This window comes from Diorhabda carinulata, chromosome 8 (assembly GCF_026250575.1).
Source record: "Diorhabda carinulata isolate Delta chromosome 8, icDioCari1.1, whole genome shotgun sequence".
Lineage (NCBI taxonomy): Eukaryota > Metazoa > Arthropoda > Insecta > Coleoptera > Chrysomelidae > Diorhabda > Diorhabda carinulata.
Window position 1 is genome coordinate 11,579,264 of NC_079467.1, and position 12,251 is coordinate 11,591,514.

Genomic DNA, 12,251 nt, shown 5'->3' on the forward strand with positions numbered 1-12,251 from the left:
AGAAAGACTTAGAAAATTTTCACTCAACACAAAGTGACAATCGACCTCAATGGGCTTCAATGGATGTTAATCGACGATATCTGACAAAGTTAGATGCAAACTCACTCAAATATATGAGAAATGTTGAAATTCGACTTCAAATTAGGAAGATAGACTTAGAAAATTTTCACTCAACACAAAGTGACAATCGACCTCAATGGGCTTCAATGGATGTTAATCGACGATATCTGACAAAGTTAGATGCAAACTCACTCAAATATATGAGAAATGTTGAAATTCGACTTCAAATTAGGAAGATAGACTTAGAAAATTTTCACTCAACACAAAGTGACAATCGACCTCAATGGGCCTCAATCAATGTTAATCGACAATATCTGACAAAGTTAGATGAAAACTCACTCAAATATATGAGAAATGTTGAAATTCGACTTCAAATTAGGAAGATAGACTTAGAAAATTTTCACTCAACACAAAGTGACAATCGACCTCAATGGGCTTCCATGGATGTTAATCGACGATATCTGACAAAGTTAGATGCAAACTCAATCAAATATATAAGAAATGTTGAAATTCGACTTCAAATTAGGAAGATAGACTTAGAAAATTTTCACTCAACACAAAGTGACAATCGACGTCAATGGGCTTCAATGGATGTTAATCGACGATATCTGACAAAGTTAGATGCAAACTCACTCAAATATATGAGAAATGTTGAAATTCGACTTTAAATTAGGAAGATAGACTTAGAAAATTTTCACTCATCACAAAGTGACAATCGACCTCAATGGGCTTCAATGGATGTTAATCGACGATATCTGACAAAGTTAGATGCAAACTCAATCAAATATATAAGAAATGTTGAAATTCGACTTCAAATTAGGAAGATAGACTTAGAAAATTTTCACTCAACACAAAGTGACAATCGACCTCAATGGGCTTCAATGGATGTTAATCGACGATATCTGACAAAGTTAGATGCAAACTCACTCAAATATATGAGAAATGTTGAAATTCGACTTCAAATTAGGAAGATAGACTTAGAAAATTTTCACTCAACACAAAGTGACAATCGACCTCAATGGGCCTCAATCAATGTTAATCGACGATATCTGACAAAGTTAGATGCAAACTCAATCAAATATATAAGAAATGTTGAAATTCGACTCCAAATTAGGAAGATAGACTTAGAAAATTTTCACTCATCACAAAGTGACAATCGACCTCAATGGGCTTCAATCAATGTTAATCGACGATATCTGACAAAGTTAGATGCAAACTCACTCAAATATATGAGAAATGTTGAAATTCGACTTCAAATTAGGAAGATAGACTTAGAAAATTTTCACTCAACACAAAGTGACAATCGACCTCAATGGGCATCAATGGATGTTAATCGACGATATCTGACAAAGTTAGATGCAAACTCACTCAAATATATGAGAAATGTTGAAATTCGACTTCAAATTAGGAAGAAAGACTTAGAAAATTTTCACTCAACACAAAGTGACAATCGACCTCAATGGGCTTCAATGGATGTTAATCGACGATATCTGACAAAGTTAGATGCAAACTCACTCTAATATATGAGAAATGTTGAAATTCGACTTCAAATTAGGAAGATAGACTTAGAAAATTTTCACTCAACACAAAGTGACAATCGACCTCAATGGGCTTCAATGGATGTTAATCGACGATATCTGACAAAGTTAGATGCAAACTCACTCAAATATATGAGAAATGTTGAAATTCGACTTCAAATTAGGAAGAAAGACTTAGAAAATTTTCACTCAACACAAAGTGACAATCGACCTCAATGGGCCTCAATCAATGTTAATCGACAATATCTGACAAAGTTAGATGAAAACTCACTCAAATATATGAGAAATGTTGAAATTCGACTTCAAATTAGGAAGATAGACTTAGAAAATTTTCACTCAACACAAAGTGACAATCGACCTCAATGGGCTTCCATGGATGTTAATCGACGATATCTGACAAAGTTAGATGCAAACTCAATCAAATATATAAGAAATGTTGAAATTCGACTTCAAATTAGGAAGATAGACTTAGAAAATTTTCACTCAACACAAAGTGACAATCGACCTCAATGGGCTTCCATGGATGTTAATCGACGATATCTGACAAAGTTAGATGCAAACTCAATCAAATATATAAGAAATGTTGAAATTCGACTTCAAATTAGGAAGATAGACTTAGAAAATTTTCACTCAACACAAAGTGACAATCGACGTCAATGGGCTTCAATGGATGTTAATCGACGATATCTGACAAAGTTAGATGCAAACTCACTCAAATATATGAGAAATGTTGAAATTCGACTTCAAATTAGGAAGATAGACTTAGAAAATTTTCACTCAACACAAAGTGACAATCGACCTCAATGGGCCTCAATGGATGTTAATCGACGATATCTGACAAAGTTAGATGCAAACTCACTCAAATATATGAGAAATGTTGAAATTCGACTTCAAATTAGGAAGATAGACTTAGAAAATTTTCACTCATTACAAAGTGACAATCGACCTCAATGGGCTTCAATCAATGTTAATCGACGATATCTGACAAAGTTAGATGCAAACTCACTCAAATATATGAGAAATGTTGAAATTCGACTTCAAATTAGGAAGATAGACTTAGAAAATTTTCACTCATTACAAAGTGACAATCGACCTCAATGGGCTTCAATCAATGTTAATCGACGATATCTGACAAAGTTAGATGCAAACTCACTCAAATATATGAGAAATGTTGAAATTCGACTTCAAATTAGGAAGAAAGACTTAGAAAATTTTCACTCATCACAAAGTGACAATCGACCTCAATGGGCTTCAATGGATGTTAGTCGACGATATCTGACAAAGTTAGATGCAAACTCACTCAAATATATGAGAAATGTTGAAATTCGACTTCAAATTAGGAAGATAGACTTAGAAAATTTTCACTCAACACAAAGTGACAATCGACCTCAATGGGCCTCAATCAATGTTAATCGACGATATCTGACAAAGTTAGATGCAAACTCAATCAAATATATAAGAAATGTTGAAATTCGACTCCAAATTAGGAAGATAGACTTAGAAAATTTTCACTCATTACAAAGTGACAATCGACCTCAATGGGCTTCAATCAATGTTAATCGACGATATCTGACAAAGTTAGATGCAAACTCACTCAAATATATGAGAAATGTTGAAATTCGACTTCAAATTAGGAAGATAGACTTAGAAAATTTTCACTCAACACAAAGTGACAATCGACCTCAATGGGCCTCAATCAATGTTAATCGACGATATCTGACAAAGTTAGATGCAAACTCAATCAAATATATAAGAAATGTTGAAATTCGACTCCAAATTAGGAAGATAGACTTAGAAAATTTTCACTCATTACAAAGTGACAATCGACCTCAATGGGCTTCAATCAATGTTAATCGACGATATCTGACAAAGTTAGATGCAAACTCACTCAAATATATGAGAAATGTTGAAATTCGACTTCAAATTAGGAAGATAGACTTAGAAAATTTTCACTCATTACAAAGTGACAATCGACCTCAATGGGCTTCAATCAATGTTAATCGACGATATCTGACAAAGTTAGATGCAAACTCACTCAAATATATGAGAAATGTTGAAATTCGACTTCAAATTAGGAAGAAAGACTTAGAAAATTTTCACTCATCACAAAGTGACAATCGACCTCAATGGGCTTCAATGGATGTTAGTCGACGATATCTGACAAAGTTAGATGCAAACTCACTCAAATATATGAGAAATGTTGAAATTCGACTTCAAATTAGGAAGATAGACTTAGAAAATTTTCACTCAACACAAAGTGACAATCGACCTCAATGGGCCTCAATCAATGTTAATCGACGATATCTGACAAAGTTAGATGCAAACTCAATCAAATATATAAGAAATGTTGAAATTCGACTCCAAATTAGGAAGATAGACTTAGAAAATTTTCACTCATTACAAAGTGACAATCGACCTCAATGGGCTTCAATCAATGTTAATCGACGATATCTGACAAAGTTAGATGCAAACTCACTCAAATATATGAGAAATGTTGAAATTCGACTTCAAATTAGGAAGATAGACTTAGAAAATTTTCACTCAACACAAAGTGACAATCGACCTCAATGGGCATCAATGGATGTTAATCGACGATATCTGACAAAGTTAGATGCAAACTCACTCAAATATATGAGAAATGTTGAAATTCGACTTCAAATTAGGAAGATAGACTTAGAAAATTTTCACTCAACACAAAGTGACAATCGACCTCAATGGGCTTCAATGGATGTTAATCGACGATATCTGACAAAGTTAGATGCAAACTCACTCAAATATATGAGAAATGTTGAAATTCGACTTCAAATTAGGAAGAAAGACTTAGAAAATTTTCACTCAACACAAAGTGACAATCGACCTCAATGGGCTTCAATGGATGTTAATCGACGATATCTGACAAAGTTAGATGCAAACTCACTCAAATATATGAGAAATGTTGAAATTCGACTTCAAATTAGGAAGATAGACTTAGAAAATTTTCACTCAACACAAAGTGACAATCGACCTCAATGGGCTTCAATGGATGTTAATCGACGATATCTGACAAAGTTAGATGCAAACTCACTCAAATATATGAGAAATGTTGAAATTCGACTTCAAATTAGGAAGATAGACTTAGAAAATTTTCACTCATCACAAAGTGACAATCGACCTCAATGGGCTTCAATGGATGTTAATCGACGATATCTGACAAAGTTAGATGCAAACTCAATCAAATATATAAGAAATGTTGAAATTCGACTTCAAATTAGGAAGATAGACTTAGAAAATTTTCACTCAACACAAAGTGACAATCGACGTCAATGGGCTTCAATGGATGTTAATCGACGATATCTGACAAAGTTAGATGCAAACTCACTCAAATATATGAGAAATGTTGAAATTCGACTTCAAATTAGGAAGAAAGACTTAGAAAATTTTCACTCAACACAAAGTGACAATCGACCTCAATGGGCTTCAATGGATGTTAATCGACGATATCTGACAAAGTTAGATGCAAACTCACTCAAATATATGAGAAATGTTGAAATTCGACTTCAAATTAGGAAGATAGACTTAGAAAATTTTCACTCAACACAAAGTGACAATCGACCTCAATGGGCTTCAATGGATGTTAATCGACGATATCTGACAAAGTTAGATGCAAACTCAATCAAATATATAAGAAATGTTGAAATTCGACTTCAAATTAGGAAGATAGACTTAGAAAATTTTCACTCAACACAAAGTGACAATCGACGTCAATGGGCTTCAATGGATGTTAATCGACGATATCTGACAAAGTTAGATGCAAACTCACTCAAATATATGAGAAATGTTGAAATTCGACTTCAAATTAGGAAGATAGACTTAGAAAATTTTCACTCAACACAAAGTGACAATCGACCTCAATGGGCTTCAATGGATGTTAATCGACGATATCTGACAAAGTTAGATGCAAACTCACTCTAATATATGAGAAATGTTGAAATTCGACTTCAAATTAGGAAGATAGACTTAGAAAATTTTCACTCAACACAAAGTGACAATCGACCTCAATGGGCTTCAATGGATGTTAATCGACGATATCTGACAAAGTTAGATGCAAACTCACTCAAATATATGAGAAATGTTGAAATTCGACTTCAAATTAGGAAGAAAGACTTAGAAAATTTTCACTCAACACAAAGTGACAATCGACCTCAATGGGCCTCAATCAATGTTAATCGACAATATCTGACAAAGTTAGATGAAAACTCACTCAAATATATGAGAAATGTTGAAATTCGACTTCAAATTAGGAAGATAGACTTAGAAAATTTTCACTCAACACAAAGTGACAATCGACCTCAATGGGCTTCCATGGATGTTAATCGACGATATCTGACAAAGTTAGATGCAAACTCAATCAAATATATAAGAAATGTTGAAATTCGACTTCAAATTAGGAAGATAGACTTAGAAAATTTTCACTCAACACAAAGTGACAATCGACCTCAATGGGCATCAATGGATGTTAATCGACGATATCTGACAAAGTTAGATGCAAACTCACTCAAATATATGAGAAATGTTGAAATTCGACTTCAAATTAGGAAGATAGACTTAGAAAATTTTCACTCAACACAAAGTGACAATCGACCTCAATGGGCTTCAATGGATGTTAATCGACGATATCTGACAAAGTTAGATGCAAACTCACTCAAATATATGAGAAATGTTGAAATTCGACTTCAAATTAGGAAGAAAGACTTAGAAAATTTTCACTCAACACAAAGTGACAATCGACCTCAATGGGCTTCAATGGATGTTAATCGACGATATCTGACAAAGTTAGATGCAAACTCACTCAAATATATGAGAAATGTTGAAATTCGACTTCAAATTAGGAAGATAGACTTAGAAAATTTTCACTCAACACAAAGTGACAATCGACCTCAATGGGCTTCAATGGATGTTAATCGACGATATCTGACAAAGTTAGATGCAAACTCACTCAAATATATAAGAAATGTTGAAATTCGACTTCAAATTAGGAAGATAGACTTAGAAAATTTTCACTCATCACAAAGTGACAATCGACCTCAATGGGCTTCAATGGATGTTAATCGACGATATCTGACAAAGTTAGATGCAAACTCAATCAAATATATAAGAAATGTTGAAATTCGACTTCAAATTAGGAAGATAGACTTAGAAAATTTTCACTCAACACAAAGTGACAATCGACGTCAATGGGCTTCAATGGATGTTAATCGACGATATCTGACAAAGTTAGATGCAAACTCACTCAAATATATGAGAAATGTTGAAATTCGACTTCAAATTAGGAAGAAAGACTTAGAAAATTTTCACTCAACACAAAGTGACAATCGACCTCAATGGGCTTCAATGGATGTTAATCGACGATATCTGACAAAGTTAGATGCAAACTCACTCAAATATATGAGAAATGTTGAAATTCGACTTCAAATTAGGAAGATAGACTTAGAAAATTTTCACTCAACACAAAGTGACAATCGACCTCAATGGGCTTCAATGGATGTTAATCGACGATATCTGACAAAGTTAGATGCAAACTCAATCAAATATATAAGAAATGTTGAAATTCGACTTCAAATTAGGAAGATAGACTTAGAAAATTTTCACTCAACACAAAGTGACAATCGACGTCAATGGGCTTCAATGGATGTTAATCGACGATATCTGACAAAGTTAGATGCAAACTCACTCAAATATATGAGAAATGTTGAAATTCGACTTCAAATTAGGAAGATAGACTTAGAAAATTTTCACTCAACACAAAGTGACAATCGACCTCAATGGGCTTCAATGGATGTTAATCGACGATATCTGACAAAGTTAGATGCAAACTCAATCAAATATATAAGAAATGTTGAAATTCGACTTCAAATTAGGAAGATAGACTTAGAAAATTTTCACTCAACACAAAGTGACAATCGACCTCAATGGGCTTCAATGGATGTTAATCGACGATATCTGACAAAGTTAGATGCAAACTCACTCAAATATATGAGAAATGTTGAAATTCGACTTCAAATTAGGAAGATAGACTTAGAAAATTTTCACTCAACACAAAGTGACAATCGACCTCAATGGGCTTCAATCAATGTTAATCGACGATATCTGACAAAGTTAGATGCAAACTCACTCAAATATATGAGAAATGTTGAAATTCGACTTCAAATTAGGAAGATAGACTTAGAAAATTTTCACTCAACACAAAGTGACAATCGACCTCAATGGGCCTCAATCAATGTTAATCGACAATATCTGACAAAGTTAGATGAAAACTCACTCAAATATATGAGAAATGTTGAAATTCGACTTCAAATTAGGAAGATAGACTTAGAAAATTTTCACTCAACACAAAGTGACAATCGACCTCAATGGGCTTCCATGGATGTTAATCGACGATATCTGACAAAGTTAGATGCAAACTCAATCAAATATATAAGAAATGTTGAAATTCGACTTCAAATTAGGAAGATAGACTTAGAAAATTTTCACTCAACACAAAGTGACAATCGACGTCAATGGGCTTCAATGGATGTTAATCGACGATATCTGACAAAGTTAGATGCAAACTCACTCAAATATATGAGAAATGTTGAAATTCGACTTCAAATTAGGAAGATAGACTTAGAAAATTTTCACTCATCACAAAGTGACAATCGACCTCAATGGGCTTCAATGGATGTTAATCGACGATATCTGACAAAGTTAGATGCAAACTCAATCAAATATATAAGAAATGTTGAAATTCGACTTCAAATTAGGAAGATAGACTTAGAAAATTTTCACTCAACACAAAGTGACAATCGACGTCAATGGGCTTCAATGGATGTTAATCGACGATATCTGACAAAGTTAGATGCAAACTCACTCAAATATATGAGAAATGTTGAAATTCGACTTCAAATTAGGAAGATAGACTTAGAAAATTTTCACTCATCACAAAGTGACAATCGACCTCAATGGGCTTCAATGGATGTTAATCGACGATATCTGACAAAGTTAGATGCAAACTCAATCAAATATATAAGAAATGTTGAAATTCGACTTCAAATTAGGAAGATAGACTTAGAAAATTTTCACTCAACACAAAGTGACAATCGACCTCAATGGGCTTCAATGGATGTTAATCGACGATATCTGACAAAGTTAGATGCAAACTCACTCAAATATATGAGAAATGTTGAAATTCGACTTCAAATTAGGAAGATAGACTTAGAAAATTTTCACTCAACACAAAGTGACAATCGACCTCAATGGGCTTCAATGGATGTTAATCGACGATATCTGACAAAGTTAGATGCAAACTCACTCAAATATATGAGAAATGTTGAAATTCGACTTCAAATTAGGAAGAAAGACTTAGAAAATTTTCACTCAACACAAAGTGACAATCGACCTCAATGGGCTTCAATGGATGTTAATCGACGATATCTGACAAAGTTAGATGCAAACTCACTCAAATATATGAGAAATGTTGAAATTCGACTTCAAATTAGGAAGATAGACTTAGAAAATTTTCACTCAACACAAAGTGACAATCGACCTCAATGGGCTTCAATGGATGTTAATCGACGATATCTGACAAAGTTAGATGCAAACTCACTCAAATATATGAGAAATGTTGAAATTCGACTTCAAATTAGGAAGATAGACTTAGAAAATTTTCACTCAACACAAAGTGACAATCGACCTCAATGGGCCTCAATCAATGTTAATCGACAATATCTGACAAAGTTAGATGAAAACTCACTCAAATATATGAGAAATGTTGAAATTCGACTTCAAATTAGGAAGATAGACTTAGAAAATTTTCACTCAACACAAAGTGACAATCGACCTCAATGGGCTTCCATGGATGTTAATCGACGATATCTGACAAAGTTAGATGCAAACTCAATCAAATATATAAGAAATGTTGAAATTCGACTTCAAATTAGGAAGATAGACTTAGAAAATTTTCACTCAACACAAAGTGACAATCGACGTCAATGGGCTTCAATGGATGTTAATCGACGATATCTGACAAAGTTAGATGCAAACTCACTCAAATATATGAGAAATGTTGAAATTCGACTTCAAATTAGGAAGATAGACTTAGAAAATTTTCACTCATCACAAAGTGACAATCGACCTCAATGGGCTTCAATGGATGTTAATCGACGATATCTGACAAAGTTAGATGCAAACTCAATCAAATATATAAGAAATGTTGAAATTCGACTTCAAATTAGGAAGATAGACTTAGAAAATTTTCACTCAACACAAAGTGACAATCGACCTCAATGGGCTTCAATGGATGTTAATCGACGATATCTGACAAAGTTAGATGCAAACTCACTCAAATATATGAGAAATGTTGAAATTCGACTTCAAATTAGGAAGATAGACTTAGAAAATTTTCACTCAACACAAAGTGACAATCGACCTCAATGGGCCTCAATCAATGTTAATCGACGATATCTGACAAAGTTAGATGCAAACTCAATCAAATATATAAGAAATGTTGAAATTCGACTCCAAATTAGGAAGATAGACTTAGAAAATTTTCACTCATTACAAAGTGACAATCGACCTCAATGGGCTTCAATCAATGTTAATCGACGATATCTGACAAAGTTAGATGCAAACTCACTCAAATATATGAGAAATGTTGAAATTCGACTTCAAATTAGGAAGATAGACTTAGAAAATTTTCACTCAACACAAAGTGACAATCGACCTCAATGGGCTTCAATGGATGTTAATCGACGATATCTGACAAAGTTAGATGCAAACTCACTCAAATATATGAGAAATGTTGAAATTCGACTTCAAATTAGGAAGATAGACTTAGAAAATTTTCACTCAACACAAAGTGACAATCGACCTCAATGGGCCTCAATCAATGTTAATCGACAATATCTGACAAAGTTAGATGAAAACTCACTCAAATATATGAGAAATGTTGAAATTCGACTTCAAATTAGGAAGATAGACTTAGAAAATTTTCACTCAACACAAAGTGACAATCGACCTCAATGGGCTTCCATGGATGTTAATCGACGATATCTGACAAAGTTAGATGCAAACTCAATCAAATATATAAGAAATGTTGAAATTCGACTTCAAATTAGGAAGATAGACTTAGAAAATTTTCACTCAACACAAAGTGACAATCGACCTCAATGGGCCTCAATCAATGTTAATCGACAATATCTGACAAAGTTAGATGAAAACTCACTCAAATATATGAGAAATGTTGAAATTCGACTTCAAATTAGGAAGATAGACTTAGAAAATTTTCACTCAACACAAAGTGACAATCGACCTCAATGGGCTTCCATGGATGTTAATCGACGATATCTGACAAAGTTAGATGCAAACTCAATCAAATATATAAGAAATGTTGAAATTCGACTTCAAATTAGGAAGATAGACTTAGAAAATTTTCACTCAACACAAAGTGACAATCGACGTCAATGGGCTTCAATGGATGTTAATCGACGATATCTGACAAAGTTAGATGCAAACTCACTCAAATATATGAGAAATGTTGAAATTCGACTTCAAATTAGGAAGATAGACTTAGAAAATTTTCACTCATCACAAAGTGACAATCGACCTCAATGGGCTTCAATGGATGTTAATCGACGATATCTGACAAAGTTAGATGCAAACTCAATCAAATATATAAGAAATGTTGAAATTCGACTTCAAATTAGGAAGATAGACTTAGAAAATTTTCACTCAACACAAAGTGACAATCGACGTCAATGGGCTTCAATGGATGTTAATCGACGATATCTGACAAAGTTAGATGCAAACTCACTCAAATATATGAGAAATGTTGAAATTCGACTTCAAATTAGGAAGATAGACTTAGAAAATTTTCACTCATCACAAAGTGACAATCGACCTCAATTGGCTTCAATGGATGTTAATCGACGATATCTGACAAAGTTAGATGCAAACTCAATCAAATATATAAGAAATGTTGAAATTCGACTTCAAATTAGGAAGATAGACTTAGAAAATTTTCACTCAACACAAAGTGACAATCGACCTCAATGGGCTTCAATGGATGTTAATCGACGATATCTGACAAAGTTAGATGCAAACTCACTCAAATATATGAGAAATGTTGAAATTCGACTTCAAATTAGGAAGATAGACTTAGAAAATTTTCACTCAACACAAAGTGACAATCGACCTCAATGGGCTTCAATGGATGTTAATCGACGATATCTGACAAAGTTAGATGCAAACTCACTCAAATATATGAGAAATGTTGAAATTCGACTTCAAATTAGGAAGAAAGACTTAGAAAATTTTCACTCAACACAAAGTGACAATCGACCTCAATGGGCTTCAATGGATGTTAATCGACGATATCTGACAAAGTTAGATGCAAACTCACTCAAATATATGAGAAATGTTGAAATTCGACTTCAAATTAGGGAGATAGACTTAGAAAATTTTCACTCAACACAAAGTGACAATCGACCTCAATGGGCTTCAATGGATGTTAATCGACGATATCTGACAAAGTTAGATGCAAACTCACTCAAATATATGAGAAATGTTGAAATTCGACTTCAAATTAGGAAGATAGACTTAGAAAATTTTCACTCAACACAAAGTGACAATCGACCTCAA